The 21,100-nt window shown below is 46.4% G+C and overlaps 1 long non-coding RNA gene across 1 annotated transcript; it reads left to right on the forward strand.

The window, feature by feature from the left end:
- Window positions 1-2,547: 2,547 nt before the first annotated feature.
- Window positions 2,548-16,949, forward strand: LOC133750973 (uncharacterized). The gene is made up of 4 exons (XR_009864748.1): window positions 2,548-2,595; window positions 11,718-11,782; window positions 16,434-16,564; window positions 16,849-16,949. It is a non-coding gene; the product is annotated as an uncharacterized LOC133750973 (long non-coding RNA).
- Window positions 16,950-21,100: the final 4,151 nt, after the last annotated feature.

Below are 21,100 nucleotides of genomic sequence, written 5' to 3' on the forward strand. Positions count from 1 at the left end.
AGGAATCCAATCACTTTGAGCCAATGCTACTGCCTCCCAGGGTTTGCAATAGCAGGATGTTAGAGTCAGGAGCTGGAGCTGTGAGTCGCACCCAGGTACTCTGATGTAGGCTGTGGGCCTCTTAACCAGCATCTTTAGTGCTACACTCAATGCCTGTCCCACGATCTGCTTCTTGATGGATGTTCAGCTGTTTTTAGGTTTTCAACTCAAGTAAACAATGATGCAGCGCCTATGCAAGCTTATCTCTAGGGAAGATAGCAAAAATGGAATCGCTTGGATCTTTCTTTGTTTTTTAGGGTACTGCTAACTTATATTCTTAATGTCAGTACCTATAAGTGGCTGTTTCTTCAGCTTCTTTGTCATTTTTCATAATTACACTTAAAAAAAAAAAAAAAACTCTGCCAGTATTATGAACAACAAATGGGAATGTTCGCTACTGTGCCGTACCATTCAACCACCTTGGCCTTGCCGACCTAGTCTTCGCAGTCATGGGCTCCACCCAGCCAGGCCTGCTGAAGGCCAAGTTTAGGCTTCCCTTGGTCCTCAGGACTGATTTGTCAAGAACAGGATGCTAATGTCTGGGTTCTCCTGCTGTAGCTGTTGCGGTGGCTAGAATGCAAGATTCTCCCCAAGACAAAAACCGGGTCCCTGTTTACAAGCAAACTCGCAACCTTCCCTTCGTCGGCTTATTCATGCATTCCAATAACCAGTCGTTCCTTCAATAAATAATTAATGAGAATTGTCTGTGTGCAGTCACAGTAGCAGGTGCTGAGGCTGTGCCAGATACAGGCTGCCCTCATCCTCACAAGACTCCACACATCCGTGCCTGCCCTGGTCAGAGCCCAGTGTCCTCTTCGGTTTTTGTATTAATTATAGCTCCCCTGCCTCCCGGTAACTTCACCTTGAATCCCCAGGCCTCCTTGTGTTAGGGGCACTTCTGTTTTGCAGACTCCCTGTTCCCACCTCTGAGTGTTGGATCCTGTTCCCAGCCTCCATATCTACATTGGATTCTACAGGATATAGATAAAGATTTTGGACACACTCAACACCCAGATTCACTACTATTGTGGCAGTTCTGTTAGGATAGTTCAGAATAGATTTGTCTGAAACCTTGAAATAAAATATCCATCCTTTGTGCAAGGAGACATTTCTTCTTGGGCCTCTTGCGATTCTGTGTATCTTGATCAGCACAGAGATGGGTTGCCTTTCTTCTGGGCCAGCTCTTCAGAGATGTCTATATGGAGACTAGCCATGGAGCACATGACATACGTTCTCACAACTTTGAAACATAGAGGTAGCGTGGTGTAAGAAAAAGAATATTTGACCTTTGTCCCTGGTTCCTGGCATGAAATTTCTAAAATCATTGCAATTTTCTGAGTGAGAGGAACAGCTTTTGTTTTTTATGGCAACCCCCCCTTAAACCATACCTGAGTCTATGCTAACGAGGGGGTGCTTACCCCTTAGAGAGCTTCAGAATGGAGACTCGTGGCCAGGGAAACCAAGCATGCGATTAGTGGTTGGAACAGTCAGTCCCATCTCTGACATGGGGGCTGGATTGAGTTCAATCACCAATGACCAATGCTTTAATCAGTTTTGCCTGTGTCATGGAATCTCTATACAAACCCGTACATAATGGAGTTTGGGGAAAATTGCAGTGAGTGAACACATCAAGGCATTGGGAGGGTGGACTGTCCAGGCAGGGTGTGGAAGCTCTGTGTCACTCCTAACCTCATTCCTTGTCCTGTGCATCTCTTTCTTCTGCCTGTTTCTGAACTGTATGTTTATTTTATTTTATTTTATTTTTATTTGACAGGTAGAGATATAGACAGTGAGAGAGAGAGACAGAGAAAGGTCTTCCTTCTGCTGGTTCACTCCCCAAATGGCTGCTATGGCTGGAGCTGCGCCGATCCGAAGCCAGGAGCCAGGAGCTTTCTCCTGGTCTCCCATGCGAGTACAGGTGCCCAAGCACTTGGGCCATCCTCCTCTGCCCTCCCAGGCCACAGCAGAGAGCTGTACTGGAAGAGGAGCAACCGGACTAGAACCGGCGCCCATATGGGATGTTGGTGCCACAGGCGGAGGATTAACTAAGTGAGCCACGGCACAGGCCCCTGAACTACATCTTTCATAATGAGTTGGTGATAGTAAGTTAGGTGCTTTCCTAAATTCTATGCGTCATTACAGCAGATTGCCAGTCCTATCATGGATCATGGATACTTGCATCCACAGCTGTTTGGTTAGTAATACTGAAACTTGTTACCGGAATCTGATGCGGGGCAGCCGGGTGAGATGACGCCTGTAACTTGGGGGAGGGAGGTGATAATTACTTATAGTGTCTCCTGGTGTCAGAGAATCTCAGAAATGGATAATTCGTTGGTGTCCAAAGACAATTGGAGACACTCTGAGGGAGAGTCTCCTTCTGAAGTGGTGAGCGGCTTGCTTACTGCCTGCTATAAAGGATTCAGATTCCCTGAGCCCAAGGTTCCTGTCCTATAATGCATTGTTCTACCTGTGAAGATGTCATTTGCCCTCTCCTGCAGCATCCGGTGGAAACCGGGAGCCATTGCACATGCGCATACTCTGATCCTGCCTGTTGCTGTGAGTAACATACTCTCCTTCGTTTCTGGCCAAGGAGTCTTGTGTCTTCTGCCAGCATCAATGAAACTGTAGCAGGTTCATGTGCTAGCTTGTGAAAAGGGACACATCTCAGATATTACACAGCTCTTGATACACTCACTTATCCATTCAATAAAATATTGAGTGCATACTAGGAGCCAGATACCAGGCATACAGAGATCAACCAGTTATTGAGGTTCCTGCCGTCATGGAGTTTCCACATAATGAAGAAAGCATGTAAAATAGAAGCATTTACATATTATAAAATGCTCTAGGAAGAGAAGGTGAGACTAGCAGGTGTCCTAGGATAAGTGGTAAAACAACTCCTTATCGGTGGAGGTGAGAGCTGAGAGGTGAGATGGCACCTGTCATTCAAGTACTTGTAGAAACACAAGTACAAAGACAGCCAAGTGGAACCGAGCTCAGGGCCTCCCACATACTGGCAGGTGACACAAGCGACCACAGTGGGGTAAGGCAAGGGACAGAGAGGGGTGTAGTGAGGTCAGATAAGTAGCAGAGAATGCAGACCACAGGACGGAAGTTGTATGGGAACACTAGCTTGGAGCATTAACAGACACCCTAGTCATGTTTGGTGGGACAGTGAGACATACTGAACACAGGATGTGGCGAGCTGAAAGTGTGCCAGGAAAAGAGACACAGTGGTCGGGGAGATGGTGGCGCACACACACATCGGGGGATTATGCTGCGAAATGCCAGGGTCAAGTTGTCACTTGTATCATGGGATCCACTCAACACAAACACAGATGCTTCAAAGAGCAACTCTGTGTCAATGTGTTTGCATGCATACACGAGTACTTCAAAAATGATAGCCAAATGGAGCAAAAAGACACCTTGATCATTGTGCAAAACACTTTGGAATGATTGGATTTTCGTGATATGCACTTGCCATCAATTCCTTAAAGACCCCCACCTATGCATGGATTTCAACTTGGGAGCACCAAAGTAAAATTAAATTTTAATTCCATTTTCCACGATTTTTTAAAGTACTTTTATATGTGGTTACAGGGACCTGTGTGAAAATTCACTTTCCCAAATCTTTTTGGGAAGGTGAGTCTCAACCATGAGTGATTATCAGAATCTATTAGGGGTGACTTTTCCTCCATATTACCATGATGGATGATAGTGGGAAATTGTGTATTTTAAATAAAATTTCTGGGCACCCTTTGTGGTATTTCACAAATTTTGTTTTGCAAATTTAAAACTATTCTGCAACAAGAAATTTTTAAAAGTTTTTATTTTGAAATGATTTTATATTTTAGGAAAAACTTTTGTAACAGTAGTTAGACTACCCCAGGTGTCCTTCAGAAATTTCTCTTATTAACATTGTGTGTGTGTGTGTTTAAAGATTTATATATTAATATGAAAGACAGATTTACAGGGTTTTTCTGTGGCATAGTGGGTAAAGCTGCTGCCTGCAGTGCTGGCATCCCATATGGGTGCTTGTTCAAGTCCTGGCTGCTCCACTTCCAATCCAACTCCCTGCTAATTCACCTGGGAGAGCAGTGGAAGGTGGACCAAGTCCCTAGACCCTTGCACCCATGTGGGAGACCTGGATAAAGCTCCTGGCTCTTGGCTTTCACATAGGTTCAACTCCAGCCATTGTGCCCATTTGGGGCGTGAACCAGTAGATGGAAGATTTCTCTCTCTCTGCCTCTGCCTCTCTCTCTCTCTGTAACTCTGCATTTCAAATAAATAAATATTTAAAAAAAGAAAAGTCAGAGTTAGAGAGAAAGAGGGAGAGACAGAGACAGAGAGATCCATCATCTGCTTGTTCATTCCCAGATGACTGCAATGGCCAGAGCTCAGTCAGGCCAAAGACAGGAGCGGGGATCTTCTTCTGGGTCTCCCACATGGGTTGCCAGGGCCCAAACACTTGGACCATCCTCTGCTGCTTTTCCCAGGCCATAGCAGGAAACTAGATCAGAAGCGGAGCATCTGGGTCTAGAACCGGTGCCAGTATCATGAATTCCTATGTTGTACTTGCCAACATGAAGCCACCACCATGGTGCAATCCTTTTTACTAATTCCAGGCTTTGTATTTCTTCCTTTTTTAAAAAAAATCTATTTTCCCAGTCTATGTCATTTTATTGATTAATTTAAACCTTTTACATTTAAAAAAAATTATTTGAAAGGCAGAATCACAGTAGGAGAAAGAGAGAGAGAGAGAGAGAGAGAGAGAGAGAGAGAGAGAGAGTGTTTTCCATCTGTGGTTCACTCCCCAAATGGCTGCAATGACCAGGATTGAGCCAGGCTGAAGCCAGGAGCCTGGAACTGCATCCGGGCCTCCCACATGGGTGGTGCTGGCCAAAGTACTTGGCTTCTCCAGGTTCGTTAGCAGGGAACTGGGTCAGAATTGGTGCAGCCACAGAGCTCACAGGGATAGGGCATCGCAGGCAGCGGCTTAACTCAATGTACCACACTGCCGGCCCCTTGTTTGTGTGTCATCAGTTTCTCCACTTGTGTCCTGTTTCTGTTCTGGGAGGCAGTGCACAGCACCCTGGTGCTCTTGGTCACCACGGCCCTGTAGTCTGTTCTGTTACACTTTGCACCTTCTTTTTTTGATCTTTGCAGTTTTGAAGAGTCGTGGTCAGGTGCTTGATTAGCCAATCCTCAGTTTGGGTTTCTCATAGGTTCAACTCCAGCCATTTTTTTTTTTTTGGCGATTAGACTGAGGCTATGGGCATGGTGGACAAGACAGGCCTGGTGCCTCTTCACCTCATCATATCGGGGGCTGTTATCCACACTCACTTCAGAAAGTTCTTGGGAAATGTGTGTTGTGAATAAATTATGCGTGGGTTCCTAAAAGTCTTTTGCACCAAAATAAAATCATTTTTCGAATTCCATTTTCCATGAAATTTTTGAAGTCATCTCATATATATACACACACACACATCCATAATTATATATATACATACACACATACATATCCATAATTATATATCAATCCTCTCTCTCCACACACAAATGTGCACACACATGGGCACTTCAGGAAGTTCTTGGAAAATAGGATTAAATGATAAATGTACTGTTCTCAAAATTTTCAAGGAGATGTGTTTTATGAAAATAGTATGCGTAGACTACAAAAATTGTTGGTATGAAATAAACTTACATTTTCTTTTAAAAAAATTTGTTAAAGATTCATTTGAAAGGCAGAGCATCAGAAAAATGGGGAGGAGGAGGGATGGAGGAGGAATGGGGAGGAGAATTTTCCAGCCACTGGTTCACTTCCCAGATGGCTACAGCAGCCAGGGGCTGGGCCAGGCTGAAACCAGGAGCCAGGAGCACCATCTGGGTCTCCCACATGGGTGGCAGGAGCCCAAGCCCCTGACCATCCTTCACTGCCTTCACTGCCCACTAGCATGGCGCTCCACTAAAAACAGAACAGTGGAGGCTTGAACTAAAGCTCTGACATAGGTTGCCGGCATCTCAAGCAAAGGCTTAATTCACTCTCCTGCATTGCTGGTCCCTAAACTTATCTCCTAATCCCATTATCCTGTGGCTTCCTGGAGTCCACCCCATCTCTACATAGGTAGAAAATTAAACAAGAGTTCATCCTGATGTCCCCAACTCTAGTCTAACACCCAGGATTTATTTTCCCCTCTGCTTGTTTATTTGAAGTTTGTTTCTTGATCTGGAGGAACCTGGCTTTCATTATCCACTATTCATATGCTTATTTGCTCAACCCGAGTGTGCATGTAAAATACTTTGAGAATTGCTAACCCATATCCCTGTGGAAAGCAAATTTACAAAACAGAGTTTAGTGTTTATGCAAAGTTGTTTTCTTTAGATTTAAACTTTCCAGTGCAAAGAACCTTTCCAAAGTTACTAAAGTCAGCTTTTTGTTTCTTAATTTGTTCCTCCTGGGGGAAATTTGGAGAACATAGAAGCCTATAGCCTGAGTCCGACCTCACCTGCGACCTTGTGGCTGAATCTCTGCAGTGGCAGTTTTAATGATTCCCCAGAGTTGGGAACCAGTGTTTTAGGACTGGAAACAAAGGGAGAGAGTTTCAAGTGCCCCCCAACATATTTTCATTATTTCACTAACTGGTAGAGATATACATTCTTTTATAATTTAAAATAAAAGAAGGGAGGCATTGTGTTCAACCAGGGCCTGTGACATTGGCATCCCACACAGGCACCAGTTCCTGTCCTGGCTGCTCCACTTCCCATCCAACTCCCTGCTAATGCACCTGGGGAGCGCAGAGGAAAATGACCCAAGGCCCTGGGCCCCTACACCCATGTGGGAGACCTGGAAGAAGCTCCTGGCTCCTGGCTCCTGGCTTTGGCCTGGCCCAGCCCTGATCGTTGAGGTCATTTGGAGAACTGGAAGACAGCGTTACCACTCAGCTACGGCAGCTCAAGAGCTGCTGTTGAGATCCTTGAGGACCCCCATTCCTTGGGTGGGAGTCATGGAGGGGTCATCCCAGCACCACGCAGCCTGGCAAGCATGGAGGACCTTGGGCAGCCAGAAGGGGTGGAGAGAGACTGGAGCAGACACGGAGGGAAGAGCAGCACCCTGAACAAGTGCCCTCGAAAGGCGTAAGAATCACAATGAGTGGCTAATCTGAATTGCCCTGGTCCTGCATAGCTCTCTAGACCCATTTATACCCTACAAATCTCCCCATTACACAACAGAGTCAATGAATATTATTTCCAGGAATCTTTAACAGTGCCCTGGTTTCTATAACTTGGTGGACAGAGGTAACCAATGGGGGTGTTGAACCTCACCTCTGCTGATCCAGCCACCACTGCCCTGGTGATGTGGGTGCCTCAAGCAACATCTTACCTGCTGTGCCATAGGCCTGCCTCCTTGTTTCTTATTCTTTCTAGGTCAGATGGTCTGCCTGCTTTTTTGAACCAGAGGCGTGCGATTCAGCTCTAGTTTATGTGCTGATTCCGAAGATGGACCTGAGAGTGGGAGAGGGGAAATATCCTTAGGTGAAAACAAGGGCTACTACTAGAAGGAGAATTAGTTTCTCAAGAGGCAGACAGGAGCCAGTGCTATGGCATAGTGGGTAAAGCTGCAGTCTGAAGTGCCAGCATCCCATATGGGCGCCGGTTCGAGTCCTGGCTGCTCCACTTCTGATCCAGCTCTCTGTTGTGGCCTGGGAAAGCAGTAGAAGATGGCCCAAGTCTTTGGGCCCCTGCATCCATGTGGGAGACCAGGAAGAAGCTCCTGGCTCCTGGCTTCAGATCAGCACAGCTCCGGCCACTGCGGCCATCTGGGGAGTGAACCAGCGGATGGAAGACCTCTCTCTGTCTCGCAGCCTCTGCTTCTCTGTAACTCTGCCTTTCAAATAAATAAATAAATCTTTTGTTTTTTTTTTTTAAAGAGGCAGATGGCTGGCACTTGCATCACCAACCTTCTTCCTATATTATATGCACAGAAATGGCTTTAGACATGCAATGGTGAACCGCTCCTCATTTTATGACAGGCAAGCCTACAGTTAGAAGTTTCTCTCTCTCTCTCTCAATAAATAAATGAAATTCTAAACAATGTGAACATTTAGAAATCCAAGCTGTTTTTGTTGCAACATGTGTTTTTGAGGACCATTTTTGAAAACCCTTTTTCATGTCTTCATTTTTAAAAATTTTGCCAAAATAAAAATTGATTTTGGGGCCGGTGCTGTGGCATAGTGAGCCAAGCCTCCACCTGCAGTCCCAATATCCCATATGGGCACTGGTTCATGTCCTGGCTGCTCCTCTTCTGATCCAGCTCTCTGATATGGCCTGGGATAGCAGTAGAAGATGGCCCAAGTCCTTGGGCCCCTACACCTGCATGGGAGACTCAGAACAAGCTCCTGGTTTTGGATTGGCCATTGCGGCCATTCAGGAAGTAAACCAGTGGATGGAAGACCTTTCTCTCTGTCTCTCCCTCTCTCTGAATATAAATAATAAAAATCTTAAAAGATGATTTTTGATTCCATTTTTCATGAACTTCCTGCAGAATGCCCGCAGCTGCCAAGTGGAATCAGGTTAAATTTCAACTGCAACTTTGTTAGTTAGTGCTGTCACGTTGGTTAGGCTGCTTAACTCCACAGCTCCAGCCTCTGAGCCCGGAAAGTGGACAGCTCTCTAAAATAGGACTTCCAGGCCGATCTTGCCCAGGGAGCTACCGGCATAGTCCCCGCTGCCAACACCTGCTCTGGGTGTCGAATTGAAAGCCACCTGCAGCCACGCAGAGCTGAGGCAATCGGGAGCGAAGGCCCGTGCTTTATTAAGTAAAACGCGGTTAAAGAGGGTTACGCTTTGGATGTCGTTCGTAGGAGAACCTGGGTAGGCTGCTTCGTTCCCTGGATCCTGCAGCTGCTTAAACAACAACTTCTCCTCCCGTGGGGGGAAGGCTTGGTGCTTTATGCAAGAGCGAGCTTGGCTGCCAGTTTGGGGGGAGGTGCTGTCCTTCCACGAACTCTCTCTGAGTCGACTTGTGCACGGCAATGAGGAAGACGGGAGCGGCTTAATAGGCAAGGGAAGCTTTAGCTTTCGGACTGGATTGTCAATAGGCGCGTTTGATCTGGCTGCTTTTCTGACCTAATCAGATGGCAGCGGTCTCTCCGCTGAGTTCCCTCGGGGCATCAGCGCACCCAGCATTCCACCATTCAGCAGCTTAAATCAGCTCTGATCTCAAGGAGCAGGGGCCTGAAGAGACGAGACTGTTGGGTGAAGCCCTGTGTGTACCAAGGGGAGCCCGTTTGAGGATGGCAATTGTGTTTGCGTAGTATCTGCTCCTTGCCTGGAAGCAGCCCAGAGTCTCTTTGGCACTGCCAAAGTGATGTCCGCCGTAGTAGGTGCATCTAAATTCCAGTAAAATCCTCAGGTCACACAGCATTCGGGCATTTTGCTGGAGAACTCGCCTTGGGGGAAATGTTGCCAAAGGCTTGCAAGAAGCAGAACATTGTCTTATCCCTTTGTGCCTTGTTCAGGCTTCAGCCCTAGTTTAAAAATCAGTTTCCATCTTGCAGATGCTCGAGGGGTGAGATTTGGTGGGTAAGATGCTGCTGGAGGTGCCTGTGCCCCACATTGGAGTGTCTGGGTTCGAGTCCTGGCCCCAGTCCCAATTCCGGCTTCATGCTAATGCTCACTCTGGGAGGCAGCAGGTGGTGGCTCCAGCACTTGGGTCCCCATCACCCACGTGGGCCCCCTGGATTGAGTTCCTGGCTCCTGGCCTTGACCTTGCCCAGCCTTAGATATTGTGAACATTTAGGGAGAGAATCAGGGGATGGAAGGTCTTTCTCTAATTGTCTGTATCTGCGTCCCATGCTCTCTGTCTCTCTGCCTTTGAAATAAATCAAAATAAAGAAGATACTCCCATCCTAGCTACATTTGACTTGGTCACAGAAGGGAGCAGGTCAAATGGTTTTCTAACAGTAAGGATGCTTCCATGTGCAACTAACTGCAAACCTAGACAACCTGGAATGCATATGTGTAGACAGTAGCCTCACATCACAAAAAGATGTCTACAACTGTTAGATTTCAGATGTGGTTCTTGGTTAGGATCCTTGTTCAATGGCTGCCCTCTTTACATTTGCCCTCCTCTAGTACTCTGGGAGTTAAATAGTTGAAGCAGTGAGCACTGCATGAGCCCTATCAGAACCCAAGAAAGCTTTTCCTTTTCCAGCCATAGAAAATGTCCTGGAACACGGCTTCGCTCTGATGACAATAGCGTACTTTGCCTGCTTAAGTCTAAGCCAGTCAATTCCACCCAAACCTCAGGGTTATGTCTCAATAAGGTAAATGAGTATGTGGAAGGATGTCAAAATTTCCCACAGTTACTTTTATCTGCTTATGCTTTCTTAGAATTTTCCTATAAGTAGAAAGAACTTGAGCTGGTGCAAACAAGAGTCTGAAACCATTTCAGTATTGGCTCTACCGATAGCATAGCGTCCCCTCTCAAAGAGAGACAATGTGGAAACCCGGATGCATTCCTGAGAAGTATCTCATGCTGCCACACAACTATTTTAAAGGATAAGAGACTTGACCTTCTGGCCATTGTAAGTCTTCTGATGAGTTTGCTCTGTGTGTGTGTGTGTGTGTGTGTGTTGGTGGGGGGGAGTGAAAGAGGAGATAGATGTTCCCTGGATTTCTTTATTCACTGAACACAATCTTTCTTCTCAACCGAAGTCTTCTCATCATTCCTGGTTGATTAAAAGTTCATGTACGCATCTCCGTCACACACGCCACCGTATGTACCCTGAGCTTTGCACTGCTGCTGGCTCTGCCCCTGTCCACTTCTAAATTAGAATTCGAGCAGCTTGGGCCTGCACTATCACTTAGTGCTCCTGCCTAGTCATTTTCTTAAAGTTTAATGTATTTATTTAAAAGTAAGAGTTAAGGAGCAAGAACGAGAGAGAGAAAGAGATTTTCTATCTGCTTGTTCACTCCCCCAGATGGCCGCAATAGCTGGGGCTGGGCCAGGCTGAATCCAGGAGCCAGGAGCTTCTTCCAGGTCTCCCACGTGGATGTAGGGCCCCAAGGACTTGGGCCATCTTCCGCTGCTTTCCCAGGCCACAGCAGACAGCTGGATCTGAAGTGGAGCAACTGGGACTCATACCAGCGTCCAAATGGGTGCCGGCGCTGCAGGTGGTGGTTTTACCCATTACTCCGCAATGCCAGCCCCTTCTCAGTCATTTCCAGACCCTTGATTCTCAATCATTTCAGGACCTTCAACACCACAATTGTCCCATCAGTACAATCCCCCAACCCATAGGCCCTGCTACCTTCCCACTCTTCCTCTGTCTTCTGTTTCCTCTCACCTCCTTGGCTAGCTGAGATTTGGTGAGTCATTTTTGTTATCACTCCCTTAAAAATATCCGAAAGTTTTGTTTTTCTCTTCTTGAGATGGCAAGCTAAACATATGTTAAATTATTTTATTTTGTCTTATATGTCATGGTTTTTGATCGGCCCAGCTCAGGCTGTGGTGGCCATTTGGGGAGTGAACCGGTGGATTGAAGATTCTCTCTCTTTCTCTCTGTCTTTGTCTGTCTCTCTCCCTCTTTCTCTCTCTCTTTTTGTTACTCTGACTCTCAAATAAATAAATAAATCTTTAAAAACTAATTAATTGAAAATGTATTTTTCCAAAATAGATAAAAGCTAGAGATTCAAGAAGTGACATCAACTACAAGCAGATTAAAAATAAACAACTCCTCAGGTAAGCACATTGGGGAAAACTGCTAAATATCAAATGCAAAGATAAAATTATAAAAACAGCTAGGATATAGGGTGTTTGAGTGGAGGTGGGTAGAGTGTATTCAGAGAAGTTACATTAAAACTGATGGTTCGGCCGGCGCCGCGGCTCACTAGGCTAATCCTCCACCTGCGACGCCGGCACCCCAGGTTCTAGTCCCGGTTGCTCCTTTTCCAGTCCAGCTCTCTGCTGTGGCCCGTAAGAGCAGAGGAGGATGGCCTAAGTACTTGGATCCCTGCACCTGCATGGGAGACTGGGAAGAAGTACCTGGCTCTTGGCTTTGGATCGGCGCAGTGCTGGCGCCCGTAGCAGCCATTAGGGGAGTGAACCAATGGAAGGAAGACCTTTCTCTCTGTCTCTCTCTCACTGTCTATAACTCTGTCTCTCTCTCTCACTGTAACTCTGCCTGGCAAAACAAAAACAAACAAAAAAAAAACCACAAAAAACAAAAAACAAAAAAACCTGATGGTTCAATCTCCAGTTGAAATTATGGAGTACAGATGACAATATAAGATTTCTTCCGTGTGCTTAAAGAAAGTAGTTTTATATATGAAAATATCCTTCTAAAATAAAGGTGAAATTAAGAAATTATCAAACCAACTGAAATTGAAAGTTTATCTCTAGCACAAACAACACAAGGGTACAGGGAAGGTGTATGAGACGCTGATAAAACTTTTCTGTGCTCTTGAGCAATGAGTTACAGGAATGGGCTCAGTTTATGTAAAGTGTTTTATTTGTACACCTCTGATTGATGCTGACTTCTGTATGTGCTATATATACTTTGACCAACTACTTATGAAAATCCATGACCTCCTTCCTCTAAAATCTTTGTCTTTACTCCACAACAAAGGTTCTTGGATTTTGTCTATTCTTGACAGATCAGCTACTTTGCGTCTTGTTTTCATTTTATTGCAATCTCGTTTATTTTTCTAGAACTTTCTTGACATTGTCAAAAATCACCACTGCCTTCCCCCACTGTGTTCCCCAGAGGACACACCCCCGTCCCTGTGTTACTTTGAGTTTCTGGGTAATTTGTTACATCTTGCCTCCTTCTGAGTGGCTGTGACAACACATGCTTCCGGTTTTCCTGCAGGCTCATTGGCTGCCTCTTTGCAGATTCCTTTAAGTGCCCATCCACCTCTGCTGAACTCCACATGTTCACGCACCACGGAGCCTTGTCTGGGTATCCAGTCATTCTAATCCACACTCCATTCAGGTCTCCAGTTCAGACTGGAAAGTTGAGCTCCTGACACCGACATTTAATTGTCTATATCAGGAATCAACTCACTTTTTTCTATCAAGAGCCCCATAGTACATACTTTAGCCTTTATGGGCCATATGTTCACAACTACTCAACTCTGTCCCTGCAGCATGAAGGCAGCCATCAACAATACATACATAAATGCATGGATGTTGCTGTGTTCCAATAAAACTTTATTACCAAAACAGGTGGCAAGCAAATTTGACTCAAGGGCTACAGTTTGTTCACCCCTGATCTATATGATGCTCTTGAACCTCTAATGGTTGTTTGGATAGTAAGTAGTCTGAAAAATTGCTCCCCATGGTGGGAAATTTATGTAGCAGCTTGACTAGGCTACAGTACCCAGATAGTCAGTCAAACATTAATCTAGATGTTTCTGTGAAGGTATTTATTTGGAAAAAAATTAACATTTAAATCAATAGACTTTGAGTAATGCAGATTGCCCTCCAAAATATGTGTGGACCATATATAATAAGTGGACGACTTAATAAAGACTGACTTTCTTAAGGTGGAAGGCATTCAGCCAGCCCAGAGCTTTTAGATTCAAACTCTACCTTCCCTCTGGGTCTTCAACTTGCTGGTCAACCCTGACATGTTTGGACTTGCCAGTGTCCACCGTGGTGTGAACCAATTCCTTAAAATAAGTCTCTGTCTCTCCTGAACACGTGTGCACTCAAGCTCACGCACACACAGACACACACACACACTCACGCACACAGCGCTTTCCCTCTGTAAAACCCTGACGAATACAGTGCCCAATCTCCATTCAGTAATCATTCCTCTATCTCCATCCTGATCGCCTATATTCTCCATCTGTATCCTGTGGCTAGCGTACGAATTAACTTTCCCTTCCATCTCTGCTCTCTAGAGGTCAGAGTGATATTTGTAAACACAATATCACCTCCCCCACTTATTTCAAGGACTCAAAACGAGACCCAAACGTCCTGCCAAGGCCATTGCCCCACGGGGTAGAAGATGTGGTGACTGGATGGCACTTCTCTGTTTTTTGGCTCCAAGGCAGCTGGCTGTGTGGGTCCAGTGTCTGTTTTATTTTCCCTTTGAAATAAACACCAGGAATCCAGAGTTCTTTGGCCTTATAAATAATTCCTCCAACTCCTTAGCTGGGTTAATTCTGCTGGAATTAAGTTGCACTTGAATTCCAGGACTCAGTTGCTGACTGATTGTGTAGCATCAGAGTTGCCCAGCCAGACTGAGTTCTCAGTACCTGTTCTGACTTAAAGGGAAAGCTGTCCGCCTGGTCTCAGCCAGTGCACTCTCCGCTTCCCGCCTCGACCGTTTGCCAATCTTCACACCTTTCCCTGCTTGCCATGATACGTGATTCTTATTCCCACCCCCTGAGAGATAGCTGAGGAACACAAAGGTATTTCAAAAAGCTCAAGGCAAATGGGAGGAAAAGATATGGTTATTTTGGTACAAAAGTGTTTGAAACCTATGCATAGGTTTTGCATTTCCGTGAACTGCTGAAAGACCCCCTTATAGGCCCTTCATATTTTTCCTATTGAGGGAGGAGTTGTGAATAGGAGAACATTCGGGTTCAAGCACAGACTTTGTAAGTCCAAGGTTAAAATGCGCCTTCCTCGCTTACGCAGACTTGAATAAATGACTGGTGCCTCTAAATCTTATTTTCCTAATCTATAAAGCAAGAATAGCAATACATACCTTATAGGGATATTACAAAAATCAAAGCGAATATGTTTAAAAGCATTTATTACACAAATTTCGAAGTCTTTTCAAGTATTCATCAACAACAGGGCAGCAATAGCCTCTGTCGCTGTCCCTGATCAAGCTCAGCCTCTCTCTCTCCCCCTGTGGAACATTCTCTTCCTTCTCTTCTCTCCTGACAGATGCTTTCGCTGCTAATAAATCCTGAGTGTGATACCGTGGCTCACTGTAGCAGCTGGCTCAGCGTGGCCATATCAACAGATGAATCAGACAGTATGGGAGGGGGAAGAGGCTGAACACAGGGACTCCAACTGCCTTGGTGACGAGGAACACAGGGGAGAAGGAGCAAGGGATTTTAAGATTGGAGAGGTTTGTTTTTCTGCCAATAGGGATGTGCTTAAACTTCTCCTGGTGTTCACCGCCTACTTAGGGTTAGGCAAATTGCTTCTCTGGAAGGGAAACCAATCAGGAATTTGGCAGACAAAAGGGAAAACTGCAACTGAGGTCTGTCTGCAGATGTCCAGCCTGAAGAAGGAAGGAAGGAAGGAAGGAAGGAAGGAAGGAAGGAAGGAAGGAAGGAAGGAAGGAAGGAAGGAAGGGAGGAGGGGAGGAGGGGAGGAGGGGAGGAGGGGAGGAGGGGAGGAGGGGAGGAGGGGAGGAGGGGAGGAGGGGAGGAGGGGAGGAGGGGAGGAGGGGAGGAGGGGAGGAGGGGAGGAGGGGAGGAGGAGTGTCTCACTGGCTTTCCCAGTATGCTTGCCTTGGATGGTTTCCAGCATGGAACAAGCAAGGCCTCCCAAGACTCCCACAGTTTGGAATGAGTTTCATAAAATTTGATGTTCATGAGGATAAGTGTCACCATGTGATGTTCAAGGTCATTCAAAATGTAGCCCCTTCGGAACTTCTTCCCCTGCCTCCCCTCTCCACGTGTGCAGTCCCCAGCTGCTGAGCAAACAATGGGCACCTGTTCTGAGAAATGCATCACTGGGTGACTCCATCATTGTGTGGTTGCCAAGGTGCGCGCACACACACATAAACCAAGACAGCTGTGAAGTCACTAGGCGATACCGTCTTCCAGAACCATCGTCGTGTATGTGGTCTGATGTTGACCGAAATGTCGTTATTCAGTGCATGGCTGTCCATGGGATGGTGCAGTCACAGGGAAACGTTTACTGAGTATTTGTTAAGTTCTAGTTTTATGCCCGTAGGAGGCACCTAGCGTGTGCTGGGCTCTGCCGTAGATGCCAGGAGTGCAATGGTGAGCGCCGGCTTAGAGAGCTCGCACACCTCTTCCAGATCAAACAGGGAGCAAGCATCTTACCCAGGACCCCAACTCCGGTCTTCAACTTTCAATTTTCTTTTTCTATTACACTCAGCTGCTTCCCAATTCGCATGTCTTCATATTCAAAGAGGCTATTAACCTACCGCATCGCCACCACCTGGCGCCTGCAAAGCAAAGCAAATAGAGTCAGCATCTTTGTCAATAAGGACCGGCTAAAGCTGAACTCATCAGTCCCCAGGAAACGCTGTCTCCTGCCTTTCCAAGCACAGATCCCTGGCCTTGCCGTCCTGGAGGGATGTGGGGCTGAGCAGGTGGTGGGGAGGGTTGCCAGTGGTGGGGAGGGTTGCCAGTGCTGGCTCTGAGTGATCCTCCCAGAGGACTTCCCTTCCTAGGTTCTCGTCTGGGAATTCAAGATCAATGTCAACTGTCAAGGTCTTTTCGGTCTTCATGAGAAGGAACCTGTTCATGTGGCTCCCCAACCACCAGGGGACCTCAAAAAGTTCATGGAAAATGGAATTCAAAGGTAAGTGTAGGGGTTGGCATTGGGGTGTGGTGGTTAAGGATGCTGGCATCCTGTGTCAGAGGACCTGGCACCAGTTTCCTGCCAATGAACATGCCTGGGGCAATGGGCCATGGAAGCGATGGCTCAAGTACTTGAGTACCTGCCATCCACGAGGGAGACCTGGATTTAGCCTTCATCGCCTGCCTTCGGCCTGGCCCAGCCCTGGCTGAGTTGGGAAACACGGAGGTGGTGGGTGGGACTCTGAGCACCAGCCTGCATCTCTTATTTGCGTTCCTCCCATCAAGGTGGCTGAGTGCTCAGCCAGGATGCTTCCTGGAGGCTGTTCTCATGAGAAACCCACTGGTGATTCAATTAAGCTGCATCAATGCTAAATGGGACTCCCCCAGAACGGGATTTGCTGATTTGTATGTGTTGAAATAAATTCCGTGTTCTGTTCTAATTGAATAGATTGAACACAGACTGTATTTGTTCTTATCCTGCAGCCACATTCACGGGAGCGATAAATTGGAAATGTGATCTGGCTTGATGTGCCAGTTTTTCTGAGAAAATCACTCTGCTAGTGGTGAGGGAAGGGGAGAGCTAAAAACATCTTTGTTTTCAAAGTCGTATGTCACAAGCCAAGGAGACTCCAAGTCTGTGTGTGTCTCCGTGTTTGTGTGTTGCCACTGATGGCAAAGATATGGTGACACAAATACTTTACAAATGACCAATAATGTTGAAAGTTAATATAACCCAATTAGGACAATTTGAAATATTAAAAGAGAGATTAAAAATGACCATCATACTTCCTGCCTCCATCCAGGTATCTCAAATTTAGGGATCAATTCCAAGGGAACAACTATAATTTGGAAAGAAACTATATGCATGAAGATGTTCATTATGGTGTTAACTACTACAGCAAAATCAGAGTCACAAAAATGTTTGCCACAACTCCTAAATAGGAAAATATTAAGTTAGTTATGACACTTTCTGAAAATAATATTATGCAGAATTTAACATGATGGTTGCATAGATTAGGTAGAATACTTGAAATAAAATACAATGTTTGGCCGGCGCCGTGGCTCAACAGGCTAATCCTCCGCCTTGCGGCGCCGGCACACCGGGTTCTAGTCCCGGTCGGGGCACCGATCCTGTCCCGGTTGCCCCTCTTCCAGGCCAGCTCTCTGCTGTGGCCAGGGAGTGCAGTGGAGGATGGCTCAAGTGTTTGGGCTCTGCACCCCATGGGAGACCAGGATAAGCACCTGGCTCCTGCCATCGGAACAGCGCGGTGCGCCGGCCGCAGCGCGCTACCGCGGCGGCCATTAGAGGGTGAACCAACGGCAAAGGAAGACCTTTCTCTCTGTCTCTCTCTCTCTCTCACTGTCCACTCTGCCTGTCAAAAATAAAAAAATAAAAAAAAAAATGCAATGTTAACATAAAACTAATCCACTTATGTGCTATCATTGCACTTGCATTTTTTTAAAAGAAAATATCATCTTTCTGACTGATCTGTAAGCCTGCCAGGCATTCTTCTATTTTTTTTTATTTGACAGGTAGAGTTATAGACAGAGAGAGTCAGAGAGAAAGGTCTTCCTTCCATTGGTTCACTTCCCAAATGGCTGCTTCAGCTGGCACTGTGCCTATCCGAAGCCAGGAGCCAGGTGCTTCTTCCTGGCCTCTCACGTGGGTGCAGAGGCCCAAGCACTTGGGCCATCCTCCACTGCCCTCCCAGGCTACAGCAGAGAGCTGGAGTGGAAGAGGAGCAACCGGGACTAGAACCCGGCACCCATGTGGGATGCCGGCATTGCAGGCAGAGGATTAACCAAGTGAGCCACAGTGCTGGCCCCCATTCTTCTATTTTTTAAATTAATTTTTTATTTCTTTATGTATTTGAAGTGGGAAGGAGAGAGAGGGAGAAAAAGAGAGAAAAATATTTCATTTGTTGGTTCCCTCCCTCAAAGCCCACCACAGCCAGGATTGGGCCAGGAAAACCAGGAGTTTCGAATTCAATCCAGGTGTCTCACGTGGGCGGTGCAGACTTAAGACTTGAACCGTTACCCCAGACTCCCAGGGAGCATGTTCCAAAGAAGCCAGGACTGGGACCCAGGCTCTCCTAGGTGGGATGCAGGTATCCCAAGCAGCGCCATAATCAGTGCCCCAAATGCCCACTCCTTCAGCAGATTTTTTGAGTGGTGGAACTCTTCTATCTAACACCATAACAGTAGATACCTGTCATCATACTTCTGTCAAAATCCACAGAACTGTACATTGCAAACAAAGACCCTTACCATATATCAAGGACTGTAGCTAATAGTGAATGTATAATGATTGTAAAAAATATACCACACTGGTACGATAGGGGAAGAGTGTGCTGAGGGTGGAGGTAGGGCTGGCTTGTATATATGGAATTCTGTGCCATCTACTCAACTTGTCTGCAGTCTAAAGCTGTACTACAAAAAAAAAGTCTATTAGTTTGTTTACAGTTTGTCATTGCAAATAGGAAACTCTTTGGGTAGGTAGGGGTGAAGCTGCCTTAGAAATACAACCTTGCGGCCAGCACCACGGCTCACTAGGCTAATCCTCCACCTGCGGCGCCGGCACACCAGGTTCTAGTCCTGGTCGGGGCGCTGGATTCTGTCGCGGTTGCCCCTCTTGCAGTCCAGCTCTCTGCTGTGGCCTGGGAGTGCAGTGGAGGATGGCCCAAGTCCTTGGGCCCTGAACCCGTGTGGGAGACCGGGAGAGGCACCTGGCTCCTGGCTTCGGATCAGCGCGGTGTGCAGTCTGCAATGGCCATTGGGGGGTGAACCAACGGCAAAAGGAAGACCTTTCTCTCTGTCTCTCTCTCACTGTCTACTCTGCCTGTCAACAAAAATAAAATAAAATAAAAATTAAAAAAAGAAATACAACCTTGCTTCAACTTCTGTTTTTTTTTTTTTTAATATCCAATAATAAAGAACTACAGTGGTCATATGAATTGACTTGGCAGCCAGTGTGCCAAACCAGAGAGCCTCCTGGTGGAGCTGTGTCTACTCCCCCAGGGATGGAGCCACTCTGCCTGGATCCAGTCTCCTCTCTCTATCCCTTGTTAAGCATGTGAGTCTGAGTCCTAACAAATGGAGAAATGCTAGCCTGGATGTCAGAAATGGTTGTGCGGATTACCTACACGAATCCCTAGTAAGTACTCAATGAATGCGAGCTGTTATTTTTATTATTTATATAAGCCTTACCCGATGCGCACATCAACTAGGGGAAAGATCAAAGGTTCCAGCTCAAATTATTTCTGAACTGTCAAAGTACATAAAAGAAAAGCTAAGACACGATGGTTGGAGGCTGTGGAAATGCCGGCCAGAGGGAAAAAAAGGGAGAGAAATACAGGTCAGAGTGATTTGAAATCTCCCCTGCCCTTTATCTGGGTGCCCAAGATAGCTCACCCCAAATCCCTTGAATAATCCCTTTCTATAGACTTCACCCTGACCTGCTATCCTGCACAGAAAATAGAGCTGAACTTGGTGCCTTCCCTCTGAGGTTCTTGGGGACCCCTGGTCTGACCGCCTACCTCTTGGACCTGGATTAGGAAGGATCAAGGACCTTAGCACTGCACTCGCTTATCCTGTGCTCTTTCTGTGTTTGGATTTTGCTCCACACGCCTGGGGACATCCTGGGGAGAAGAACGTGTTCAGAAAATAAACAACATTGCTTTCTTAACGTTGTGTTTGCTCGAAGCTTTTAATATAATCTAATTCTTCACATTGGGGAGCTTAAAGCACAGAAGTTGTCTTCCCTCCAGTCTTAATATCACAGGACTCAAAAGGGCCCCCGGAGAACTTAAGGGTACCATGGTTCCGTCCACACACGTATTCCGCTCCAAGTCTGAGACTTGCTTCTGTTCTCAAGATCCCGGAAGCCTCTTCCCAAACTTCAATACACGGTTGCCTGGGGGCGGCACTTCCTTCCACAAGACGTGCGGCTCTTGCTAAATTTCTCTCTTCCATCTTTGCTGGGCTGTTTCTGTAACCATGCCTGGTCTTGTTCATCGTGTCTTCCCTCTCCCTGTTGAATTTAAAACTTATACATTAAGTGTTTCCTTTATGATATTTGTGTCACCTCCTTAAATTGTAATGCAAAAGAGAGGGGGTGGGGAGAAAGAGAGAGAGAGAGAGAAAGAGAGAGAGAGAGAAGGCGTTTGCTCAAATTGACATTTCCATCTCGGCTCACTCATTCAAGAGTGACAGGCTGTAATTTACCAACAGGTTCACATCTAAATGCATAGGTTGGTGCTGACATGTGATTGCTCTACCACTGCTGTCGCCAGCTTGGGGATGCCAGCCAGTAGGCCAGGCTTAGGTGAGCAGACTGTGCAGTGAAATACAAGAATGAAAAAGAGCAAAAGCTCTTGACTTCCTAAGCTGCTTCAAGCCCCCAACACAAGTTGTACTTAGGGCTGTGTGGGGCAGCAGGTGGATGTGTCCGCGCGTGCACTGGGATGCTGTGTTGGTTGAGGATAGCAGGCTTTCTTCTTCGGTGCACCGACTCTGATGTCAACACCCTTAACCTTTA

This window comes from Lepus europaeus, chromosome 21 (assembly GCF_033115175.1).
Source record: "Lepus europaeus isolate LE1 chromosome 21, mLepTim1.pri, whole genome shotgun sequence".
Lineage (NCBI taxonomy): Eukaryota > Metazoa > Chordata > Mammalia > Lagomorpha > Leporidae > Lepus > Lepus europaeus.